Source organism: Oncorhynchus keta, chromosome 20 (genome assembly GCF_023373465.1).
Source record: "Oncorhynchus keta strain PuntledgeMale-10-30-2019 chromosome 20, Oket_V2, whole genome shotgun sequence".
In the NCBI taxonomy this organism is placed as follows: domain Eukaryota; kingdom Metazoa; phylum Chordata; class Actinopteri; order Salmoniformes; family Salmonidae; genus Oncorhynchus; species Oncorhynchus keta.
The window spans coordinates 41,682,461-41,692,460 of NC_068440.1; the positions used below are offsets into that span (position 1 = coordinate 41,682,461).

The 10,000-nt window shown below is 46.2% G+C and overlaps 1 protein-coding gene across 1 annotated transcript in view; it reads right to left on the minus strand.

Moving 5' to 3' along the window:
* Positions 1 to 10,000, minus strand: part of kiaa1522 (KIAA1522 ortholog) — a 126,111-nt gene that overhangs the window by 113,301 nt on the left and 2,810 nt on the right. The window lies entirely within an intron of this gene.

Sequence of the window (10,000 nt, forward strand, 5' to 3'; positions counted from 1 at the left end):
GGTGATGTAATGCGTGTGGTGCCAACCTAAGCTCAATGTTGCTGATAGCAGCAACATCACATCACCAGCATTACATCACCAGCATCACATCACCAGCATTACATCACCAGCATCACATCACCAGCATCACATCACCAGCATCACATCACCAGCATCACATCACCAGCATCACATCACCAGCATCACATCACCAGCATCATATCACCAGCATCATATCACCAGCATCACATCACCAGCATCACATCACCAGCATTATATCACCAGCATTACATCACCAGCATCACATCACCAGCATCATATCACCAGCATCATATCACCAGCATTATATCACCAGCATCACATCACCAGCATCACATCACCAGCATCACATCACCAGCATTATATCACCAGCATTATATCACCAGCATCACATCACCAGCATTATATCACCAGCTACACATCACTAGCATCACATCACCAGCATCACATCACCAGCATTACATCACCAGCATCACATCACCAGCATCACATCACCAGCATCACATCACCAGCATCACATCACTAGCATCACATCACCAGCATCACATCACCAGCATCACATCACCAGCATCACATCACCAGCATCACATCACCAGCATCACATCACCAGCATTACATCACCAGCATCACATCACCAGCATTACATCACCAGCATTACATCACCAGCATCACATCACCAGCATCACATCACCAGCATCACATCACCAGCATTACATCACCAGCATTACATCACCAGCATCACATCACTAGCATCACATCACCAGCATCACATCACTAGCATCACATCATGTCACATTTGCCAGTAGCATACCACCCTGCACCACCCATACCACCCTGCACCACCCATACCACCCTGCACCACCCATACCACCCTGCATACTTGCTTCTGAAGCACCAGCATCACATCACTAGCATCACATCATGTCACATTTGCCAGTAGCACTGTTTCCACTGGCCTGAAAAACCCATACCCCCAGTGATTGGGGACCACCCATACCACCCTTTCCACCCATGTTACCACCCTGTCCTACTCTCTGTGGTCATTAAAGATCCAGCAGTGGTCTTAGCTCCTGGATGGGGTGACCAGATGCTGCTGGAAGTGGTCATTAAAGATCCCATGGCCATCGTAGGAGGCACTGTGTCCTCCTCTGGCCTGAAAAAAAAAGATCCCATGGCTCTTATTGGGGGGTGTTACACTGTCCCTCTCTGAGGTCATTAAAGATCCCATGGCTCTTATCGTAAGATGGGATGTTAACCCTGGTGTCCTGACTCTCTGAGGTCATTAAAGATCCCATGGCTCTTATCGTAAGAGTAGGGGTGTTAACCCTGGTGTCCTGACTCTCTGTGGTCATTAAAGATCCCATGGCTCTTATCGTAAGAGTAGGGGTGTTAACCCTGGTGTCCTGACTCTCTGTGGTCATTAAAGATCCCATGGCTCTTATCGTAAGAGTAGGGGTGTTAACCCTGGTGTCCTGACTCTCTGAGGTCATTAAAGATCCCATGGCACTTATCGTCAGAGTAGGGGTGTTAACCCCGGTGTCCTGGCTCTCTGAGGTCATTAAAGATCCCATGGCTCTTATCGTAAGAGTAGGGGTGTTACCCTGGTGTCCTGACTCTCTGAGGTCATTAAAGATCCCATGGATCTTATCGTAAGAGTAGGGGTGTTAACCCCGGTGTTCTGGCTAAATTCCCAATCTGGCCCTCAAACCATCATGGTCACCTAATAATCCCCAGTTTACAATTGGCTCATTCACCCCCCCTCCTCTCTCCTGTAACTATTCCCCAGGTCGTTGCTGTAAATGAGAACGTGTTCTCAGTCAACTTACCTGATAAAATAACAGATAAATACATTTTTAAAAACAGCATCACATTACTAGTGAGAGAGAACATCAGACAGTAGAATTTACTTAATGAATTACTTTGTTAAGGGTGTACAGTGATAACTGTGGCTCTGAGAGAAGGAGAGACTAAATGAGAGGTGACAAAAAAAATGTTTTATAAAAGAAAAATAGGGAGACATTTCTGTGCCATTGAGCAAAGTCTGTGTGTGTGTGTGTGTGTGTGTGTGTGTGTGTGTGTGTGTGTGTGTGTGAGTGAGTGAGTGAGTGAGTGAGTGAGTGGAGTGAGTGAGTGAGTGAGTGAGTGAGTGGTGAGTGAGTGAGTGAGTGAGTGAGTGAGTGAGTGAGTGAGTGAGTGAGTGAGTGAGTGAGTGAGTGAGTGAGTGAGTGAGTGAGTGAGTGAGTGAGTGAGTGAGTGAGTGAGTGAGTGAGCGAGCGAGCGAGCGAGTGAGCGAGCGAGCGAGTTGTTCCCATGTAACATCACATAAATCTGGACACAAACTGGCAACCAAGCAGCCACACACACACTCACACACACTATCATTAACTGAAGACATATTTTTTATTAAAGATTCTCTGTAATTAAGTATTACGTGATTAGACTGATTAATCATGTGTGTGTGTGTGTGTGTAAGTAGAAAAAAACATGTTGACTCAGCCTACTTGTACAGAAACGTCAATTTCATCCTTCTCTTTTTCATGTCACCGAAGTGGTCTGTGACTCGGTCATTCAGTACCTGCTTTTAGTTTTTGTTGTCCTAGGCTACCTGGCTAAAATACTTCATTCCTTTCATGGTAAACTTTAGCTAGTTAACTTTAGGCTTCCACATCTAGCTACATATTGAACTTCCATCCTTTCAGGGGCTCAACATTAATTAATGTTTGGATCAGAATTGCCGGTATAATCATTGGCCAGTACTGAGAAATTAAGCAAAACCACAAGTCCAACATAATGATGCAACATCTCAACGTCAATGACCTATTGCTACCGATGTGATGTCATGTGATGTGATGTGATGTCATGTGATGTGATGTCATGTGATGTCATGTGATGTGATGTGGTGTCATGTGATGTCATGTGGTGTCATGTGATGTGATGTGATGTGATGTGATGTGGTGTCATGTGGTGTCATGTGATGTCATGTGGTGTCATGTGATGTGATGTGTCATGTGGTGTCATGTGGTGTCATGTGATGTGATGTGATGTGATGTGATGTGATGTGATGTGATGTGATGTGATGTGATGTGATGTGATGTGGTGTCGTGTCGTGTCGTGGTCGTGTCGTCGTGGTCGTGGTCGTCGTGTCGTGTGGGTCGCGGTCGTGGTCGTCGGTCGTCGTGGTCGTGGTCGTGTCGTGGTCGCGGTCGTGTCGTGTCGTGGTCGTGGTCGTGGTCGCGGTCGTCGGTCGTGGTCGCGTGTCGTGGTCGTCGCGGTCGTGTCGGTAATGGTCGTGGTCGTGTCGTGTCGTGGTCGCGGTCGCGGTCGCGGTCGTGTCGTGGTCGTGTCGTGGTCGTGGTCGGTCGGTCGTGGTCGTGTCGATCGTGTCGTGTCGTGTCGGTCGTGGTCGTGGTCGTGGTCGTGTCGTGGTCGTGTCATGTGGGTCGTGGTCGAAGTGATGTGATGTGATGTGATGTGGTGTCATGTGATGTGGTGTCATGTGATGTGGTGTCATGTGATGTCATGTGATGTGATGTCATGTGAAGTGATGTGGTGTCATGTGATGTGATGTGATTGGTGTGAAGCCAAATCCAAACGGACTTCCCTTGACACTGTGAATGGCACCAGGACCAATCACAGTTGAGCTCACTCATTTTTAGCTCAAAGCTGATTGGCTATTATTTTTATCGTTTTTTTTTTCAATCAATGGAGACCAAATGCAGATTTCCTTTGCATTCAATGCTATGGACGGCAACAATGTCATACTCTTTATGACCAGACAGCATCAGATAGATGGGCTACAAATACAGAGACAGAGAGGGTTGCTGTTTCCCTCGGATGTTTCCTCCGGTCAGATTGACGGAAAATTATGAACCAGACGAAACATCAATGTTTTTTTTCTTGATACATGTCAGGGTTATTTAAATCTATGGTTACATTACAGCTAAATACATGTATGTATTAAATTAAAAGTTTAGTTCCAAAACGACATTAAAAACACACACTTTGAAGCTCATTTCTAAACACCGTAGAAAAACAGCATGCTATGATTTCAATTCCCAGAGTGCAATGCTCTGCCCCCATAGCTGCTGGCTGGCTAGTGGCTGCTGCTAGTCGCAGAGACTAACGCAATGCTCTGCCTATAGCTGCTGGCTGGCTAGTGGCTGCTGGTAGTTCGCAGAGACTAACGCAATGCTCTGCCTATAGCTGCTGGCTGGCTAGTGGCTGCTGGTAGTTCGCAGAGACTAACGCAATGCTCTGCCTATAGCTGCTGGCTGGCTAGTGGCTGCTGGTAGTTCGCAGAGACTAACGCAATGCTCTGCCTATAGCTGCTGGCTGGCTAGTGGCTGCTGGTAGTTCGCAGAGACTAACGCAATGCTCTGCCTATAGCTGCTGGCTGGCTAGTGGCTGCTGCTAGTTCGCAGAGACTAAGCTGCTGGCTGGCTAGTGGCTGCTGCTAATGCTCTGTCTCTGTCTATAGCTGCTGGCTGGCTAGTGGCTGCTGGTAGTTCGCAGAGACTAACGCAATGCTCTGTCTATAGCTGCTGGCTGGCTAGTGGCTGCTGGTAGTTCGCAGAGACTAACGCAATGCTCTGTCTATAGCTGCTGGCTGGCTAGTGGCTGCTGGTAGTTCGCAGAGACTAACGCAATGCTCTGTCTATAGCTGCTGGCTGGCTAGTGGCTGCTGGTAGTTCGCAGAGACTAACGCAAAGTAGTCTAAATATATTGCTAAATTATAAGTGCCTTTCACGTATTATAATGCTCACATGAATGTCATGCTGAATATACAGTGCTTTGCGAAAGTATTCACCCCCCTTGAACTTTGCGACCTTTTGCCACATTTCAGGCTTCAAACATGAAGATATAAAACTGTATTTTTTTTGTGAAGAATCAACAACAAGTGGGACACAATCATGAAGTGGAACGACATTTATTGGATATTTCAAACTTTTTTAACAAATCAAAAACTGAAAAATTGGGAGTGCAAAAATTATATTATTATTATATAGCAACTCAAAAATAATTATAATTTAGTGGTTAGCAGAATAACGTCACTATGCAAACTAAACCTCCTTTGCACTGCTTTGTAACACCCTTTTTTTAACATTGTTGATTCAGTGGGCTGGTCCTCATCTGCTCTGGAAGCAAAGTACATCTGGAGTCAGTTTTGTCAACAAGCTGCGGCCGTGGAGGTATGATGTTTTCTTCAGAAGAAGCCAAAGCTGTCAGCATTTTCTATCCTTTCGCTTGCTTCTCAAAAGTGGCTGAGCCGTGTCAGTTGTATGCGCAAGTAGCCTGGCTAACTCACTACTGACCCCTAGAGCAGACAAATAGTCTGGGTAGCTTGCTACTGCCTCCTTGAGCAGACAGGTAGCGTGGCTAGCTTTCTACTGCCCCCTTGAGCAGACAAGTAGTCTGGCTAGCTTACTACTGCCTCCTTGAGCAGAGAAGTAGTCTGGCTAGCTTACTACTGCCCCCTTGAGCAGAGAAGTAGTCTGGATAGCTTACTACTGCCCCCTTGAGCAGACAAGTAGTCTGGCTAGCCTACTACTGCCCCCTTGAGCAGACAAGTAGTCTGGCTCGCTCACTACTGCCCCCTTGAGAAGACAAGTAGTCTGGCTAGCTCACTACTGCCCCCTTGAGAAGACAAGTAGTCTGGCTAGCTCACTACTGCCCCCTTGAGCAGACAAGTAGTCTGGCTAGCTCACTACTGCCCCCTTGAGAAGACAAGTAGCCTGGCTAGCTCACTACTGCCCCCTTGAGAAGACAAGTAGTCTGGCTAGCTCACTACTGCCCCCTTGAGAAGACAAGTAGTCTGGCTAGCTCACTACTGCCCCCTTGAGAAGACAAGTAGCCTGGCTAGCTCACTACTGCCCCCTTGAGAAGACAAGTAGTCTGGCTAGCTCACTACTGCCCCCTTGAGAAGACAAGTAGTCTGGCTAGCTCACTACCACCCCCTTGAGAAGACATGTAGTCTGGCTAGCTCACTACTGCCCCCTTGAGAAAACAAGTAGTCTGGCTAGTTACCTACTGCCCCCTTGAGAAGACAAGTAGTCTGGCTAGCTCACTACTGCCCCCTTGAGAAGACAAGTAGTCTGGCTAGCTCACTACTGCCCCCTTGAGAAGACAAGTAGTCTGGCTAGCTCACTACTGCCCCCTTGAGCAGACAAGTAGCCTGGCTAGCTCACTACTGCCCCCTTGAGAAGACAAGTAGTCTGGCTAGCTCACTACTGCCCCCTTGAGAAGACAAGTAGCCTGGCTAGCTCACTACTGCCCCCTTGAGAAGACAAGTAGTCTGGCTAGCTCACTACTGCCCCCTTGAGAAGACAAGTAGTCTGGCTAGCTCACTACCACCCCCTTGAGAAGACAAGTAGTCTGGCTAGCTCACTACTGCCCCCTTGAGAAAACAAGTAGTCTGGCTAGTTACCTACTGCCCCCTTGAGAAGACAAGTAGTCTGGCTAGTTCACTACTGCCCCCTTGAGAAGACAAGTAGTCTGGCTAGCTCACTACCACCCCCTTGAGAAGACAAGTAGTCTGGCTAGCTCACTACTGCCCCCTTGAGAAGACAAGTAGTCTGGCTAGCTCACTACACTACACCCCTTGAGAAGACAAGTAGTCTGGCTAGCTCACTACTGCCCCCTGAGAAAACATGTAGTCTGGCTAGCTCACTACCACCCTCTTGAGAAGACAAGTAGTCTGGCTAGCTCACTACTGCCCCCTTGAGAAGACAAGTAGTCTGGCTAGCTCACTACCACCCCCTTGAGAAGACAAGTAGTCTGGCTAGCTCACTACCACCCCCTTGAGAAGACAATTAGTCTGGCTAGCTCACTACTGCCCCCTAGAGAAGATTCAGACAAGTTACTAGACAGACTGGATCCTCTCAATCCAAATATGACGTGAGACACATTTTCAGGTACCGAACCGTTCCAGTATCGAGAAAGTACAGACGTTTCACTCTCTCACACACACAGACACACCCACAAACACGCACGCACGCAATCAACCCCCATTGCACATAGTACATTCCCAGACACACACTAACACACAGACAGGTTGGTTTGTGTAAAGCCTCCTGCTCTTCAGGTTGGTCTGGTGTTGTAAAGACACTCAGCTGGTTCTAGAAATATCAACAGCAGGAGGAAGTACCTTTTAAGGTCCAGTACACTGTCTCCTCATTGTTAGGAAATTAGGCCTCCCTCTCCCTCTCTCTCTCTCTCTCTCTCTCTCTCTCTCTCTCTCTCTCTCTCTCTCTCTCTCTCTCTCTCTCTCTCTCTCTCTCTCTCTACGTACAGTCAATAACACAATAGAAAAATATTTAAAGTCTACATACAGTGTGTGCAAATGGCATGAGGAGGTATTGCAATAAATAGGCCATAGTAGCAAAGTAATTACAATTTAGCAGATTAACACTGGAGTGATGGATGAGCAGAGGATGGTGTGTAAGTGGAGATACTGGTGTGCAAAATAGCAGAAAAGTAAATAAGAACAATATGGGGGATGCGGTAGGTAGATTGGGTGGGCTATTTACAGATGGACTATGTAGAGCTGCAGCGATCCGTTAGCTGCTCAGATAGCTGATGTTTAAAGTTAGTGAGGGAAATGTAAGTCTCCAGCTTCAGCGTTTTTTGCAATTCGTTCCAGTCACTGGCAGCAGAGAACTGGAAGGAAAAGCGGCCAAAGGAAGTGTTGGCTTTGGGGATGACCAGTGAGATGTACCTGCTGGAGCGCGTGCTATGGGTGGGTGTTGTCGTGTCTTTACTATCATTAACTGAAGACTTATATTTTTTATTAAAGATTCTCTGTAATGAAGTATTACGCGATTAGACTGATTAATCATGTAACCATAATTACTAGGAAGTCAGGGCACCAAGGAAAAATATTCTGATTACAAAGTTATCATTTCTTAAATAACTTTTCAGATAGTTTATCTCATCAATTAGTCTTCTGATTAATGAGTTATTTACTTTACCTCACGTTAGTCTCATTCCAAACGTCGTAAATTGTTGGTTATCTGCACGAACCCAGTCTTCACTATGAGTCATCCATACATCAATTGTCTTAAATCATTTATTTATTACTAACTAATTAATTCACAGAAATGCATAAACAAACAATTAAACACGGTAAATGTTGTTACATGAAATGAAATGAGAATGTGCCCCTAGTGGGCTAAACCGGCATGGCGGCTTGTTTGACAAAAGGGGAAGTGGGGGTCGACTAAGAAGGCACTACAGAGTGATAATTATGACAATTGAAATGCTAATCCTTTGCACATGAATGCTGGCTCATTCGGGAACAATTGCAATCAATATATATATATTTAATTTACGTTCAGTGTGTCGTCTTGATCGCTGGTGAAATCCTAATAGGCCTAAATTTGACATTGTCTATTGGGTATAATCAATTTGCTTTAATTTCTCAGAGATCATATTATATTTCCCCAAAATAATGTTGCAGGAATGCTAATCTTATCTGTTTCTAATGAAATAACTTCAGAGCTGAGATGAGCTTGCTGAGATGATGGGTGTCGTGGCTTGCTGAAATTGCATGGAACAACCCACCCAGAGTTTTTTTTTTTTTTTTTTTTTACCTAACTAGGTAAGTCAGTTAAGAACAATGACGGCTTACCAGAACGACAAAAAGGCCTCGTGCGAGAGGACGGGGAGCTGGGATTAAAAAGAAAATATAAAAAATACAAAATATATTCCCACTAAACCACCCAGAGCTTTTTGGCAACATTCCCATGGCCTATAATAACTAAATACAACCCATGTTTGAGCTAGTCATAAACCAAGTTCTACTCATTAACATGGAACTTCTAATGGCCCTCCTAGCAAAACATAGGGAAATGTTGTTCTGTTAAGTTAGTGTATATAGACTCCCTCGGGAGTATCCTATTTTTCCACTGGTTATACTAGCTGGACCTCCCAGCTGACAGGCAGGCAAACAGACAGACAGGCAGGAAGGCAGACAGACAGACAGCCAGCCAGACAGCCAGCCAGACAGACAGACAGGCAGGCAAACAGACAGACAGGCAGGAAGGCAGACAGACAGCCAGACAGCCAGCCAACCAGACAGACAGACAGACAGACAGACAGACAGACAGACAGACAGACAGACAGACAGACAGACAGGCAAAGAGACAGACAGACAGACAGACAGGCAAAGAGACAGACAGACAGACAGACAGACAATCATACCCCTTAGCGTATAGAAAACTACAGTGAAAGATCTGACAGTACCAGAAGGATTGCAGCCTGTCTCCACTTATCGACTACAACCCCCCCCCCCCACCATCCACACAAGAGTTCTTCGCTTGCTTTGTTCATTTTCTCCGTAGTCATGACAAAGTTCTCTGCATCAAATGAACCTCACCCACACACACAAACAAAAAGCACAGCTTTAATCACTCCATCCATTTTGGTGTATAGGAGACAGTGGGTAAAGCAGGGGAAATGCACTGCCCACCTCTCTCTTCTCTATAAACACTGACCTCAACTACACAACTGAAAGCAGAAGCGTTTGTAAACTGGAGCGCGTCTCAGAGAGGTGTGGTGTTGCATAGTGAAACCCTCTTGGTTTGGTTAGTAAAGAGCCAGGCATCAACAGATGCAGCAGGACACTCAGGCGAGCCAGGAGGATGACGGTATGGAGTCGCACGCATGTACACACACACACACACACACACACACACACACACACACACACACACACACACACACACACACACACACACTCACACACACACACACACACACACACACACACACACACACACACACACACACACACACACACACACACACACACACATGAGAGAAGCAGAGAGAAAGAGGCAGCTTTAGAGGTAGAGCAAAAGCAGGAAATGGGGGATTGTGGGTAATCTCTGTGCCGCTGACGTGACCAAGCAAACTGATCAACAAACAGAAGAGAGGATTAACCCACAGTGTGTGTGTGTGTGTGTGTGTGTGTGTGTGTGTGTGT